The sequence below is a fragment of the Bacillus rossius genome, chromosome 1 (genome assembly GCF_032445375.1).
Source record: "Bacillus rossius redtenbacheri isolate Brsri chromosome 1, Brsri_v3, whole genome shotgun sequence".
Classification (NCBI taxonomy): Eukaryota; Metazoa; Arthropoda; class Insecta; order Phasmatodea; family Bacillidae; genus Bacillus; species Bacillus rossius.
Window position 1 is genome coordinate 96,691,820 of NC_086330.1, and position 17,039 is coordinate 96,708,858.

General features: G+C 47.7%; 1 long non-coding RNA gene across 1 annotated transcript; it reads right to left on the minus strand.

Moving 5' to 3' along the window:
- Positions 1-1,257: 1,257 nt before the first annotated feature.
- On the minus strand, positions 1,258-4,729 carry LOC134540517 (uncharacterized). Its single transcript, XR_010076450.1, has 2 exons — positions 4,529-4,729; positions 1,258-1,519 (listed from the first exon to the last, which is right to left on the minus strand). It is a non-coding gene; the product is annotated as an uncharacterized LOC134540517 (long non-coding RNA).
- Positions 4,730-17,039: the final 12,310 nt, after the last annotated feature.

Below are 17,039 nucleotides of genomic sequence, written 5' to 3' on the forward strand. Positions count from 1 at the left end.
AAGTTTTCTGATGTATGTTCTGAGAAAAAGAAACATTTATGGAAGCTTACTGTAACACCAAAAATGAAGTATGATGTTACTGATATCATTTGTGTTTGATTTAATTAATTATTACATTATTAGTGTTAAAAGTGCATATGCAGTGCTAATTTCTGATCCCGTTCACATACAAGCATAAGTGTGATAACTAAAATGAAGTATGGCAATTTAAGAGTTAAATGTTATGTTTAATCTCTTTCCCTAATGGTTTGATGAATATTTTAAGTGCAAATGTGCAGTTTGTAGTTCTTATGTTAGATCTAATTCATATTATACAGGCTAATGTGCATTGTTTTATGAAGACTAGTGTTGTAACAAACTGTCAGATTAAATTGTTTTGTTCCAAAATAGAGCAATGCTCTTTGGAACATTGCAGAAAATAACATTTTAAGAATTACAAAGTCTAGCACAAATATTAATGTAAATCAGCTCCAAGACTTAAGTTGTAAATGTGAAATTAGGCCTATGTGATTACAATCTTATGGCATTAAAGGTCTAGTAAGCCTACCTACATTTGTATTTTAAATAATCCAAGTTCATAAACATTTAAAGAAATTGCTGCAAATATTTCAGTTCAATGAACTGATTCAAATAATAAATTATAGGTTGAAAGATAATCTAGTAATGAAGCCAATAGTATTATTAATTAAAATCTTGTCTGTAATCTCAGAAGTCAGAGAAGTTGAACCTTCATGCAAAACCCAGAGCTGGTAGGCAATAATTTTTTTAATTTACTAATCATTTTCGGGATTTTTTTTTATCAAAGATTGATTAATTTACATTGATTGATACCAAACATATACAAGAACTTCAGAATACAGATTTTCCTTCATATCGAAATATTGTTATTTAAAAAAAATTATTTTCTTTTATTGATAATACACTTATTGGAATTGGCTCTAGAATATAATAGTGAATAATCTGTACTTGTCTATGATTTGTTTTTTTTTTTATGTAAGTGTATAGTGTTTTTTTTTTAATGGTTGTTGGCTAGTGTTATGTATGTTTGTGCACTATATGCAAATGGTAGTTCTGATAGTATATGTTCATAATAACTAATATACTGATATCAGTCTAGCTCAAAATTGGTCTATATTGTACATATATGAATACTTTATAAGATATGTATTGAAATATTATTTGAGTTAAGGAAAATTGTTACTGTAGAGTGTAGATGATTGATTGATTATTGAAAAAAAAAATTCCTTCTGACAACCATTAATAATTTTTACTGCTTTTTATTAATCTTCATAAAAATTCACAAGTCACCATGGTTACCATCTTCCAGCCACAAAACAAATATTATCAGTAATTTTAAAATACATCAATAAATATTATCAGTGATTTTAAAATACATCAATAAATATTATCAGTGATTTTAAAATACATCAAATAAACTCTCTCGCTGCATTCATGAAATCATTGTTTATTTACATTGGCCAGCCAAACAGTAGATAAAAAAAAGCTGTTCTCCACAAGCCTGAAACAAAAAAGAAATCAAAGTTAAATGATAGATATTGTACTAAAGAGAAATGAAACTGATAAATAAATGTATCAAAGAAAAAAGTTATGCATACGAGAATGATAAATTAATTTCAAAACCATTTTAGTTAGAAATTTGATACTTTCAATATTTTGGTAAATTCTCATTTATGTACTACAATTAACATTTTTCTTTGTCCTTTCAAACAGATATTTTTTTCCAAATACTTTTTGACAAAAACTCATTTATGTGAAAAAAATTATATGAAAAACATAATTCTATTGCTCTTGTGCCCATTATTGCAGAAAAACTAGGTATTTAACAATCCAAGTAACTACACAATTTCAGAAGTATGTTTCTCAGGGCCTCAAGTGATGTAATTGCTTGTTATTAGCTTAAGCAAATCTAGGCTTTGACTCAAGCAAAATGTTTACAAGTTGAATTAATAATTAATTTCACGTAATGCATGTCACATAAGAATTTTTTTTTTTCTTTCTTTTTAAAGTATCTAACCAAAGTCTTCGGGGAGAGTATTAGTAGGTAGGTTATCAAAATTTGTAAGATTCTATATATATCCTATATGGTCATATTTTAGTCGTATCAACAAAATGCCTACACGAGAATATATGTCAGCATGTTATTTTGCAGCAGTCGATCGCATTACTTCATAGTACAGTTGTGAAATCACTACAAAATGTGTCGGATGCATATTGCAATGATTTACAATTATTATCGGTAATCGCATAACTGCAGAGTTCAGAGGGTGTTAGAAAATTAAAATATACCACACATTGTTTTTTTTTGTTTCTAATAATATTAGTTTATATTCCTACAAAGATGGATTCAGAAATTTCCTAGAGTAACAACTTTTTCACACAAACCAAATTTGATAAATAGTAATTCTTAGTACTATGTACTTCGCCAAATAAATTATTTTTAAAGTCTAGGTAAAACTTACCTAAAGAATAATTGCTTACACCATTTTACAGTAGTTATGAAGAAGTTACCTTTCCCTAACCATTTTCATGATTTAACAGCACTTATGTAACTAACCTAACCAAGTATTGCAACTGTGAACTATAGTATAACCCTGTAATTGTTTTCAAGTGAGCATGCGGAAAAAAACATAAGCAGTCGATGGAAATTTAGCCATTCCAGTGTTTTAACGTTTTACCAATGGACTCATTAAGAAAATATAATGTTAAAAACCATTGATCAGTACCCTTGATGCTTGAATTTGCTTAACCAATCCAACAATTATACAACTTCGTTGTGCATCAATAAAGTAAATCAATCATCAATACAGTAAACGTCTTCGATTATACTGCGCTAATTCCCAAAGATATTTTTAAAAAATTGAAATAAATTGTTTAACAGTAGTTTAATGTTAAAGCAGGTAAGTTTAAACAATACAAAATTTGTAAAATCATGTGAATGGTTGGTTAGCTAAATTTAAAAAAAGGTAATTTTCTTTTGTTGCTGCTTATCCATAAATTAAATTATAAAATTTTGAAAATACCTTTTCAGACACTAAAAACCTTCCTCTACTAAAACTGTAAACAGTTTTTCTTAATTCCTACTGGTTTTCAAGAAATCACATTTTGCAGGTCACACTAGATAGCTTATGCAGTGAAGCAGCTGTCGCCATTTTTCCCTCTAATTGCATTGCAGATCCTGTGGTTTTCCATATATATAAGAATGTATATATTTTTTATTTGAATATTATAACCTAATGAAACATAAATAATAGTTTTAAAAAAGTTACGAGTCTCTAATGTGTATCCAAACCAAAACGCCAACCCTTGACAGGGATTTTTTATAGCAGTATGGAGGCGCAAAGCGCAGATTAGTTACCTGCAATAGCACGTAACCTGACATATAAAAGGAATCATTTGTTACAAAATGAAAATTTATTTTATATGTCAGGTTATGTGTTGTCTCACGTAAAAAATCAGAATTTTGCACCTATAAACTGCTAAAAAATATCGCTCTCAAGGACTGATGCTTTGGGTTTGGAATGCACAATAAGGAGTCACATAACTTTTTTAATGTGTTAATTTACGTTTCTGCATTGCAATATCCAAATAAAAAATATACAATTTGTGTATAAAAAAAAACAGGATCAGCAACTCAATTAAAGAACAACATGGTGAAAGGCCCTTTTACTGCACAGGTAATGTAATGTAACCTATAAACAGTGATTTCTCAAAACCCAGTCTGAATTTAGAAAAACTTTTTTCAGAGTAAATACAGGTACATATTTAAAGTTTAAAAAAAAGTGTCCAAAGTTTATTTTGCATACAAAAAGCAGCAACGTGAGATGATAAATTAAAAAATCACTGTAAAATGTATATTGGTTGGTTAGATTAAGTTAGTAACATCCAACCGTTCAATTGATTTTACAGAATTTTTAATTGGCGCTATCCGAAGCTAACCAAATGTAAATTCCACTGTACTTAGAATCACTGTATGTATAATGTTACTAACCTAACAAATTTCACTGTATTTTTAATCCTGCTAACCCAAGGGCAGTATCTCAATATTACAGATTTGTAATAAATAATCCTAACCTATCCACATGTTAAACATGATAAACTACTTGCAGTATCAAACAACCCTCATAGAGAATAATAATTTTAAACATGTCAGGAAGAAAAAACACTTTAGGAATTTATAATTTTTCCTGCAATTCCCCAAATTATATTAAGTGCACTCACCTGAATGTAATTCAGCTCTGGTAAAAATTATTTTAAAATATTTTTACTTAAATGCGGTTAACTGCTACACACCAACAGAAAACATTTCTTATGATTTTATACGTTGTGCGCTCATGAACATAAGATGAAATATCCACACGCTACCTAAAATTTAAAAAGATAAGCCTATAGTGTACAAAAATTTATATAAGAAATGATTACTTGCCAAGAATAACACAAGCAATATTAACTTGTAAACGGACAAAACTAATTTCCTAACAAATCAAACAGAAATAGCTCAATAACTTACCTGAAAATCTCATAATTAGTAACAAGGAAATATTTGTGTACATTTGTTTTACTCTTAAAAAAATATAAAATAACATTGGTCAACAATTTTTTGATCAATAATGCAATGTTTGTTTTGAACGTACAGATAAAAAAAAATAAAAAACAAACCCGAACATGTACGAACCAGCCCGAAGGGCATGTCGATCTATGGGGGTGAAACTTAGGCTGTCCACTTGGAGTGTGTGTGGAAAGGCGCCCTATTTCATTTCGATTGTCTTTTGTTTGCTCTCCCGCTGAAAATAATATTTTGTTTGGATTGGACACGAGGTTAGGGTTACCAGACGCTGATAATAAAAAAGGACGACATTCATCTCGCAAAAGGAGGACATTTCACTAAAAAGGAGGACAATATATATATTTTTTAAAAAAGCCATGAATTAATTACAATGGAGTACGATATTTTACAATGTTTTTGAATTTAATACAGTTTCAGTATAAAGAATCAAACAAACTACGCATATACAGCATATTAAAAACACGTGCTTCTGCATGTGCTGCTACCTGTCAAGCTGTCATAGTACTACTTACTAGTGGGATGACTTTGCGGACAGCGCGTGCTTTGCCCAGAGTGTAACTGCAGGAATTATCTCACTTTAAATAAAAGCCGGACATTTTGTAGCATTAAGGAAAATCGGACCGGACGCAAAAAAAATAAAATAAAAAGGAGGACATGTCATCCTTTTGCCGGACGTCTGGTAACCCTACACGAGGTTGAGAAATGTTCTTAAGATGGATACGTTGCCTAAAATTATAGTGTTTTCTCCAGATGAAAAAGCGATTATTTTTGATCTCGTGAGAAAGCACAAAACCGTAATCGAAAACAAAACAAAAAAAAAAACAGATGCTGTTTCTTACAGAGAAAAAAAATTGTGTTTCGAACTCTTGATCCCGACAAAAATAAAACGGGCCTGCTAAATTTCTTATATACCTTCGCGGAACTGGATTTTCATTTTTAAGATCATCAAAAAATTAAAAAACCTCGACAATGTGATTTGGAAATTCATCCAAATCTTCTGCCATCGCTACAAAACACGTGTCTGATGCACACTTTGCGGGCGAAACGATTTCTTTAAAAACGCATATTTAATTCCAAAACATATTTTACATATCTGCCATATGACAAAAATGTTTTAAATAATTTCAAACATACATGAACACGTTTTTATGTGGGAATTATATATTAAAACCATCAACTGCTCCGCCGATTTTCAACTGAACAGGCATTCGAATGAGCTTCAGACCACATTCACTTTCAAGTGGTTGGCTCTCCTTATCCAGCAGTCCACCAACCACTGAAAAACGTCTCTGCCGAGCAGCTTCAATGGAAAAGCCTTTCGGTGTGTGGATAACCGTCGAAAGAGCTCTCTGAATTCGGCCCTTAGTCTCCAGAGATGAAATGAGAACAACTCGAATAAAGTTTGATGGTCCTTTATACTCAAGACGCTGAACACTTTAAATGGGGCTGCTGCGTTTCCGCCTGTGACTATTTCTATGTGGGTCGAAACCCGGTTACGCGCACTTATATGGTGATGAATATACGGGACGACCCACCCGTGACGAATATAACCACACTGTAAGGAATAGAAGTCTTTACGACTCGCGCGCAATAGGATGTCTGCCTGGCTGTACACCACAATGACCGCGGAGAAAAGTAAAAAAGCACAAAACATACAACGGTGAATGACCAATTTGCAAAAATAAACTGCGACCCGCAAAAACTAGCAGAAGACAACACGTGAGACAAAATACAGGATAAAAGCACGCGACTGAATGACAAAGTAACAAACTCGACTGCAAGACTGAAAAACACTTCCGCACGGACAAGTCTAGCGCTACTGCGAATCCCGCGCCCGCTCAATCTCACCGTCCCGGAGCGACGTCAAGAACACGTCCGCCGGCTCTTGTGCCGGGTCCACGACTGCCCTCCCACTCCCCTGCCGCGCCTGAGCGCCCATGTCTCCCCCCTTCTTCGAGAGCCCACGGAACATGCTGATTGGTCACAGTCGGAAGCCACAGCCTTGGCACCCGGTGAACAATTAAAACTTATACAAATACACAACCCTTCAATACAAAATTAATTATAATAAAATATAAGCAAAATATACACAAAAAAGGTAAAACAAAAATATATTTACAATTAAATAATATGTAAAATCCTGTATGGAAACAAAACGTCGCACGTCACTCTCACTTGCGTCGCACAACACACGCTGATGTCGTCCGGCCGACGACCACCCCAGAGCCCGACCTGCACCCGCCAGTATACGCTCCCGCTAATGGAACACATCCCTGGCCATGGCCCACCCGAGTCAGGCGAGCCGAACAGCGATTAAAGGCAAACCCGCGAAAACCTGAGTAGACAAGAGAAGAACCGTACCCATTCGTCCTGGAACATTAAATTAGGATTTTAGCGACAATAAAGTCTCTTCCAGACACACCCATTTAGAGTCTAGCGTAATGAGGTCAAAACTGGCGCAAGAGAGACCGAGCCTCCCTCGGACTCCATGCCAGTTCGGCAGTTCAGCACAGCTCACGGACCGGGGCGGACCTACGTCCCACGGAGGGGCAAAAACCTTTGTCTTCATCGAAAGTAACGTCCGGTAAATATAGTCACTAATTAACAGAACCCCTTTTTTTACTTAACCTCTCCGTGAGTACCTGGTCCCCCTTTTCTGTCCAGGACCTAATCCGACCGCATCAGTTTAAAGACACCCCGCACCACACTTGGCCAGCGGGGTTGATCTTCAGTATACGGCACTGGCCGCCTCCCGCAACTCACAGAACTTTACTTAAGGTCACGCGCACGGCGCTGACCACAAACCCGCAAGGGAGCTTGGACAAACTTAATTGCGGTGCGTGTTTCACCACAGTGGGCACAACACCCGCGCAGAGACATTCGTATACGGGATTGGCCGTCTCCAACCGCCCACCCCTTAACTCAGTGTATTTTTGTGTCCTGTATTTTGTATTACTAACTTACGTTACCCGAGTAACGAGTGCCACGTAACTTGTGCGCGCCCCCTTAATTCAGTGTATTTTTGTGTCCCGTATTTTGTATTACTAACTTACGTTACCCGAGTAACGAGTGCCACGTAACATGTGCGCACCCCCTTAATTCAGTGTACTTTTGTGTCCCGCCTTTGTGTTACGAAATTACGTTACCCGCGTAACCAGTGAGACGTATGAGACGTAACAGCGTCCGAGGCCCACGTAGCGCGGAACACAAACAATACGGCGCCACAGAATAACAAGTAACGCCCCCCCCCCCGGGGACCACTGTAGAGTGTTGTATTGTGTACGACTCGCTCCTATGAATAAAAGGTACGACACCACCACCTCAACTCCACGTCTCTTATTTAAACATCATCTCACGCAACACCGCCGCCGGCCATAGTGGGCCACGCAGGGGCACATACATCCACGACCCCAAACTCACGACTAGAGCCGAGCTAGTCTGGCGCCCACCCAGACAATACGTATCAAGAACCGCCTTTTCCCACTAGGAGCCACACCGGGACTCGAGCCCGAGACCCCGCACGACGGCATTTGGCGCCCGCTGCGTGGGGCAGAAAATAACGTGAAAATTTTTTTTCCCCCCTTCTGGACATTTTCGAGATAAATTCACCAACAGGCGACAGCGGAGTCACGAAACGGCCATTTTGGACACAGGAAGGGTCGAAGGCCAGACAGACCGGCGCGACGAGGCGAGCGGACAAAGGACATTCCAACCCCCCACCCCCGCACGTCATCACGGCGAGGCGAGCAACGGAGCGACGTCACCACCCCCACCCCGCGCGGACTGTTTTCGCCTCCTCTTTGTGCGGCTGTCCGGGCACCTGCCCCCACCTCGTCACCCCTCTTCACGCTCTCCGCTTCGGGCAACCATCCTGATACCCCCACTCGGCACGGACTCTTCGCGCTCCCTTTTGTGCGGCTATCCGGTCACCTGCCCGCCGCCGATCTCAAACCCGCGCGCTACAACACGCGCCCGGACTACAAACAGCCCGTCACAAATGGCGAACTTGAACGTACAACATACAGCTCAACATGCAGGCACCACCTACAGACCTCGTGTGCACGCGTTGCCTATTACCAAGGGAAATAGACCTATTGACGGGATCACTGCCGTGGTATAGGACATGCCAATGCGCGAACGCCCGGGACGACGTCACCGACCACACCTGGGGCAAGCCCTGGAGCGAGACGTTACTCGGCGAGCAGAACACCCAATTACCGTGGTCAAAGGCACCGCTCAAGACGGAGGCACCAGCTAACGTCACACTAGGAGGCATACTACCGACAACGGGCCTCACGTGTGCCCGGACCAATCTGGCACCCAAATACATCCAACCACCAAGCGCAATCACCGGACCAAACACGGGGATGCATACACGCAACCCGTGCTACACAGGGAAGTTAGCACTACCCGAGTTCAGCAGAATAGGGCACGAAGTACCCAGAGACTTCCTAACACACTGCGAGGTCAGACTGGCGCGGTCCGGAATACCGACCGACGAATGGTCGGGGCGAGCGAGCGAACAGCTGAAGGGGACTGCCCGCCAATGGTGGAGCATCTGGGGATGCTTCGGCATGCCCTGGGAGGAGTTTGCAACGTCATTCAACCGCCGATTTGACACGGACCACGCACTGGTCCAATGCACTACGCAGTTCTATGGCGAACGCCAACGTGACGGCGAACCCGTTGAACAGTTTCTGGCCAAGAAAATGCAGCTGTTCAACCGAGTAGCACCCGGCGCCGCACCAACCGCCGCGCTCGCAACCATAACCACCCTCCTACACAATGAACTGCAACCGTTCATGCGGTGTTACCGCGCCGAGGAAGTCGAGGACTACGTCCGACAAGCCATAGACACGGAACGGAACATCCGGGGACTGCGGCACTACGACCCCACGAACACCGATCGGGGCCTGGTCAGCCGCCCAATGGGTCCGAGAACAGCCAGTGTCCAGAACCGGGAAGCAGGGGGCTACCCACCCGACTACCCCCGACGAGCCATCAAGGACGCACCACCACCCGGTAGGCCCGATGGGACATCGACGCAGCAGGAACCCCCACTACCGCGATGCCAGTTGGGCTGCCCCGCAGGTACCCGCCACTGGCATGCCGACTGCCCTTCACGCCGGCAAACACAACCCGTCACCAACACGTCGGGAAACGCCCACCCGGGGGCGCGGCGGTAAAACCCGCGCCTCCGAGCAACCCGAGCCAACCCACACCCGCCGCGGAGGCAGCCACACCGCAGCTAAACCAGCTAGTCCGCCCACGCGACGGCCTACTCCGCATCCCAGTGCAAGTCAACAGACGACCCACGGCAGCCCTAGTAGACACGGGCGCGAGCCACGTGTTTGTGGCCCCCCACCTGGTACCTCCCGGCGCGCTGCAGCCCCACCAGGCCGAATTGCGGTTGGCAACCAGCACACAACCGGGAACGACAGTGGGGCAAGCCGAACTCGAGGTACGCATTCGGGACGACGTCACCACAGTAACCGCCCTGGTGGTAGAGGACTTACACGAAGGGATAGTACTAGGCCAACCATGGTTAGCGAGACAAGATGCGGTAATCGAAATGAAACCCAGACGAGTTTACATTGGCACCCGCGAGCGACTCACTGTGTACGCCATAGGCACTACCCCCGAGAGTCAGAGGGAGAAGGTAACCTTAGACCAGTTCCGCCACAACGTCCCCCACGAACACCGAACAGCAGTTGAACGCGTGTTGGCAGAAAGACAGGACGTCTTCGCGGTAGCCGACCCACTGAAGCGCACCACCATCACCGAACACCACATCCCGACCACCCACGACAACCCAGTACATGAGGCCCCGAGAGGCTACGGGTTCCGGGAGCAGAGGGCCATCCGGGAGCAGGTGGCGGACATGCTTCGCGACGGGGTAGTCGAACCGTCCAACAGTCATTACAATGCTTGCGTCGTGTTAGCCCCAAAGAAAGACGGTTCGCTACGCTTCTGCGTCGATTTTCGGCCGTTAAACGCGATCACGATTAGCTCACCCCCACCTCAAATCAGCGTCGACGCAGCCGTAGCCGGACTCGGCCGCGCGAAAGTCTTTAGTACGCTCGACCTGAAGGCTGGGTATTGGCAAGTGCCCATACGAGCGGAAGACAGGGGAAAAACCGCGTTCACGATACCAGACGGGCGGAAGTTTCAATTTCGCGCCATGCCTTTTGGGCTAAAGTGCGCACCGGCCACGTTCCAGGGAATGATGACCCGAGTGTTGGAGGGGTACCTGGGCCGGTTCGCGATCGCGTACCTCGACGACGTGATCGTCTTCTCCGAGACGTGGGAGGACCACGCCAGACACCTGGTGCTGGTCCTGGAACGCTTAGCCACACACCATCTAACGGCCGCACACCACAAGTGTCATATAGGGACCCAGGAGGTCGAATTCCTGGGCCACCTAGTAAGCGCGGCTGGCAACCGACCCCAACCCGTTCACTTGCGCAAGATCGCTGAAGCGGCACCACCGCGGACGAGGAAGCAACTCCAACGGTTCATCGGCCTAGTGAACTGGCTCAGGGGGTACATTCCCGACTTCTCCCGTACCATCGCACCGCTGACCGACCTCCTGTCACCACGGGCACGGTACCATAGGGGCGAACCCGCGCAACGCGCCTTTGAAGAAATAAAAGCCGCCTTCACTCTCTGTCACACCCTCACACGAGTAGACCCCGGACGCCGCCTCTACCTCCAGACCGACGCCAGCGCGCTCGGTGTGGGCGCGGTGCTTTTCCACACGGACCCGAACGGGGACCGCGAGGTCGTCGACTACGCTAGCGCAAAGCTCGGACCGGCTGAACGCAGGTATCACAGCAATGAGCAGGAGTGCCTAGCCGTATTCTGGGCCATGAAAAAGTACCGGCCCCACCTGGAGGGGAAGTGCTTCACACTGAGGACAGACAACCGCTGCCTCACCTGGCTGCGTACGATGCAGGGGCGGAAAGGCAAACTCATACGATGGGTGCTATTCCTCCAGTCGTTCGACTTCGACGTCGAGCACGTTCCCGGCACAGAGAACCAGCTCCCCGACTTACTGTCGCGGGAACCCGACGCCCGAACAGAGCTGACGGACGAGGGCGACTTGGAGGAGATTCTACCCCCGGACACACCACACGGACACGCATCGCACGACTCGGCATGCGCGCGCATCCGGGCGACGCGGACGGGGACGAAGACCCACCCAACATGTGGCCGACGTCCAGGACCGGGTACGTCGAGCACAGGAAACGTCAATAGACGCGGCAAAACGCCGCCAGCAAGCGACCGCCGGACATGAGGCGTGGCGCGTGCGAGACAGCCTGATTCAGACTCACACGCCCGGATACCAGGAGGACTGGAGGACCTACGTCCCGACGGAAGCCTGAGAAGCGGTCCTTCGGTTCTTCCACGACCACAACCTCGCTAGACACCCGGGGACCGATCAGACACGACGAGAAGTCACCCGACACTACCACTGGGCCCGCATCACGTACGACGTACGTACATACGTGCGCGAATGCGAGATCTGTCAGGCGAGGAAAGCGAGGCGGCGTGACGGCGAGGAGCAACAACGACCCAGGGAACCCACCACCGCCTTCCAAACGATAGCCTTGGACGTGATGGGCCCCTACCCCCGCACGCCGCGCGGTAAACGGTTACTCCTCATCGTAACGGACCTCTTCACGCGGTGGACAGAGGCGTATCCATGCGGCAACGTGCGCACAACTACCATCATCAGCCTGCTGACCAGGGAATTCCTGTCAGGATGGGGATACCCTCAGTCGGTGTTGACGGACAACGCCAGTCAGTTCCTGGGGCGACATTGGAAGGGCTGGTGCGACGAACACCAGATCGAGCACCACACGACGCCCGCCTACCATCCGAGAGCGAACCCGACAGAGCACCGGAACCAGGAACTGAAGGCACAGCTCCGGATCCGGCTGGGGGCGGACCACACGCAGTGGGATCTACACGTGGCTGACGCCCTCTTCTGTGTACGGCGCCGCACCAACGCCGCAACCGGCCGCACACCGGCCGAGATGATACAGGGCCACAACCTGCCCTTACCGGAAGAATGGGCCACACACGGCACTCCACACCCCGACGAGACGACGGAGGAATGCTACCAACGACGGATAACTCTGCACGACGAGGCAAGACGCAGGCAGGAGAGATACGCCAACCGGATCACCCCAACCACAGATCATCCTCCACCCGCCGTGCAGGTCGGCGATCAGGTGTTCGCCCGACTACACCCGCTTTCAGCCGCACACCGCAACTATTGCGCGGGACTGGCCCCGCGCTGGGGCGGGCCATACAAGGTACGGCGACGACTAGGCAGGACGACGTACTTAATCCACACGGAGGGACGGCGCCTGAAGAAAGTACACAGGGACGACATCCGACTGACCGCCCTACCTGGGGAGAGGAACCCAGACGGAAACGCAGGACCCCCCACTCCGGACGAAAACGGACGCCGTATGCCGGAGAGCGACGCCGTCCAGGAAGAAGACGACTTGCCAGAAGCGACCCCCACTAAAAGCTGACCCGAACCACGCCCATACCGCACCCTGGTGTTCACGAACACCACGTCCAACAGGCCCCGAGATGAACCCGCGGACACGCCCGGGACATCGCCTGCGGAGACCGCATCAGACGACGAGGCGAGGCCACGACCACGGCGGTGGCGGCGCCCGCCCACGTACCTCGACGATTACGCCCTTAGCATGACCACGGGGGACACCGGGGGCGACCCCGCCCACGACGTGCCAGACGAACCCGAAGAGGTCCACGAGGACGCACCGGAGACGGCAGTGGTACCCTGGGAGGGGAGCGGGGTGTACAAGAGCCCCCCACCGCAATACTACCCACGGGGCGATGAAGCAGAGATCGTGGAGATAGCCGAGCTGTCGCACAGCATAGGTCAATCCGACGCGGGCAACGACGACGGGCCAACGCCGATCGTCACGCAACCCGGAGAGACCGACCCGGAGATCGCCGCCTCAGCATCAGCCGCCATACCCGAACGGGAACGGAGTCCGTACCAGTCCACGAACTGTCAACCGCCGCTGAAGGAGGACCTCCGCGGACCGGGACGTCGACCGGGGACAAGCGAACCCGCCAGCGAGCCCGCGGAACGACCCCGACGGGCCCACAGACCTCCAGTTCACCTAGCCGACTACGACCTGGGACCAGGGCGCAGAGCCTGTCAGCCGCAAGGCCACCTCGACGAGTCGACCCCCGGATGTTCGGCGTGGGACGACCCGGGACAGGTGCTCGGGCCCTACCAACTGCGGCCACCGCGAGCACCACCCGGGTGGAACTGTTGCCGGAGCTAGGAGGCGCCACGACGCCGCCCCCGGCACGCCTGCCACGACGGTAACCGGGGCGTCGCGCACGCTGGCCCAGTCAGCCACTATCACCGGGTCCAGTGCGCTGGCCCTACCAGCCGCTGACCCCACACTGGCACCACGACGCCGCCCCCAGCACGCCTGCCACGACGGCAACCGGGGGGGCGCGCACGCTGGCCCAGTCAGCCACGATCACCAGGTCCAGTGCGCTGGCCCTACCAGACGCTGACCCCACACCGGCACCACTACGCCGCCCCCGGCACGCCTGTTACGACGGTAACCGGGGCGGCGCGCACGCTGGCCCAGTCAGCCACGATCACCAGGTCCAGTGCGCTGGCCCTACCAGCCGCTGACCCCACACCGGCACCACGACGCCGCCCCCGGCACGCCTGCTACGACGGCAACCGGGGCGGCGCGCACGCTGGCCCAGTCAGCCACAATCACCGGGTCCGGTACGCGGAGCCGACCAGCTGCTGAGCCGCGAACCACGCCGGGATGGAGCGGCCGGAGCTAGGGGTGGCCCCATGTTAGCGGGACCATAAGCGGCGCAAGGTCGGGCTTCGCGGGGGGGGGGGAGGCGTTTGATGTCGTCCGGCCGACGACCACCCCAGAGCCGAACCTGCACCCACCAGTATACGCTCCCGCTAACGGAACACACCCCTGGCCATGGCCCACCCGAGTCAGGCGAGCCGAACAGCGATTAAAGGCAAACCCGCGAAAACCTGAGTAGACAAGAGAAGAACCGTACCCATTCCTCCTGGAACATTAAATTAGGATTTTAGCGACAATAAAGTCTCTTCCAGACACACCCATTTAGAGTCTAGCGTAATGAGGTCAAACCTGGCGCAAGAGAGACCGAGCCTCCCTCGGACGCCATGCCAGTTCGGCAGTTCAGCACAGCTCACGGACCGGGGCGGACCTACGTCCCACGGAGGGGCAACAACCTATGTCTTCATCGAAAGTAACGTCCGGTAAATATAGTCACTAATTAACAGAACCCCTTTTTTTACTTAACCTTTCCGTGAGTACCCGGTCCCCCTTTTCGGTCCAGGACCTAATCCGACCACATCAGTTTAAAGACACCCCGCACCACACTTGGCCAGCGGGGTTGATCTTCAGTATACGGCACGGGCCGCCTCCCGCAACTCACAGAACTTTACTTAAGGTCACGCGCACGGCGCTGACCACAAACCCGCAAGGGAGCTTGGACAAACTTAATTGCGGTGCGTGTTTCACCACAGTGGGCACAACACCCGTGCAGAGACATTCGTATACAGGATTGGCCGTCTCCAACCGCCCACCCCTTAACTCAGTGTATTTTTGTGTCCCGTATTTTGTATTACTAACTTACGTTACCCGAGTAACGAGTGCCACGTAACTTGTGCGCGCCCCCTTAATTCAGTGTATTTTTGTGTCCCGTATTTTGTATTACTAACTTACGTTACCCGAGTAACGAGTGCCACGTAACTTGTGCGCGCCCCCTTAATTCAGTGTATTTTTGTGTCCCGTATTTTGTATTACTAACTTACGTTACCCGAGTAACGAGTGCCACGTAACTTGTGCGCGCCCCCTTAATTCAGTGTATTTTTGTGTCCCGTATTTTGTATTACTAACTTACGTTACCCGAGTAACGAGTGCCATGTAACATGTGCGCACCCCCTTAATTCAGTGTACTTTTGTGTCCCGCCTTTGTGTTACGAAATTACGTTACCCGCGTAACCAGTGAGACGTATGAGACGTAACAGCGTCCGAGGCCCACGTAATGCGGAACACAAACAATACGGCGCCACGGAATAACGAGTAAACCCCCCCCCCCCCGGGGACCTCTGTAGAGTGTTGTATTGTGTACGACTCGCTCCTATGAATAAAAGGTTTGACACCACCACCTCAACTCCACGTCTCTTATTTAAACATCATCTCACGCAACACCGCCGCCGGCCCTAGTGGGCCACGCAGGGGCACATACATCCACGACCCCAAACTCACGACTAGAGCCGAGCTAGTCTGGCGCCCACCCAGACAATACGTATCAAGAACCGCCTTTTCCCACTAGGAGCCACACCGGGACTCGAGCCCGAGACCCCGGACGAAGGCAACGCAAGAGATGGCGCTGGCGATTCATAACGGCCTGAATGTGCCGAGGAGACACTTGGGTCGACGTCAATATTGGCAGTAATATCACGTTGGCGTCACTACACGATGCTAACGCCCGTCATACCTGATAGCTGGACGATTAAATACCGTCTCTAAATCCACCGTAACTCACGGAAAATAAATGCCTGAGCTTGGCATTCAATGTCAGTGTTGCTCCAACAATTCCTCTTGCGAAAGACGTAGTTCTTATGATGAAAACACTGAATATTGACTCGCCACATAATAAAATTCCCTGAGGGATTTAACTCCACGATAAACTGAATGACATAATTTTTCACTCTCTTCTTCTCTCTTAACTAAATAGCATTGTTAATTAGAACCAACCAATCAGGGCCGTGGCACGTGCGCGTCTTTTCCATGTAGGCCAATTAAATTTCACTTTAAAAACACGCATAGGCATATCGAAACTGTCCTAGAGCCGTGCAATTTATTTACATGAGGCGTCTCATGACGATGCAGAAAAGGCTGCGCGCGCCGCCACGCGAGAAACAAAACAAAACACAATACTGCCGAAAAGTCCGGGAAGCGAATTAAACTTGAACGTAAAATATAATAAACAAACAGTTCCAGTCAATCTGCTAATACCGTTGTATTAGAATGTGGGCTTTAAACATAAAAAAGTTTTTTAAATATTTGTAAAAATGACTTGTAAAAGATTAAGTTATAATTAATTCCTTAAAGATTTAATAATGAAACCAGAGTTATGCAAAAACTATATTTAGAAGAATATTAAAAATCTTGGCAAAAAATTACTGGGATTGTTAATTGTTGTAAATACAAAGATAATCTTTATCATTAATATATTAATAAATTGACCGAGGAAATGCATAAAGTGTTGGCAATTTTTTTTATAAACTAAATACCTGTACGAAAAGAGAAGTTTCGCCGAGAAAACCTAGAACAAAACTGAGAGTACAAGCAACACTGAAATTGTGTGATATTGACAACAA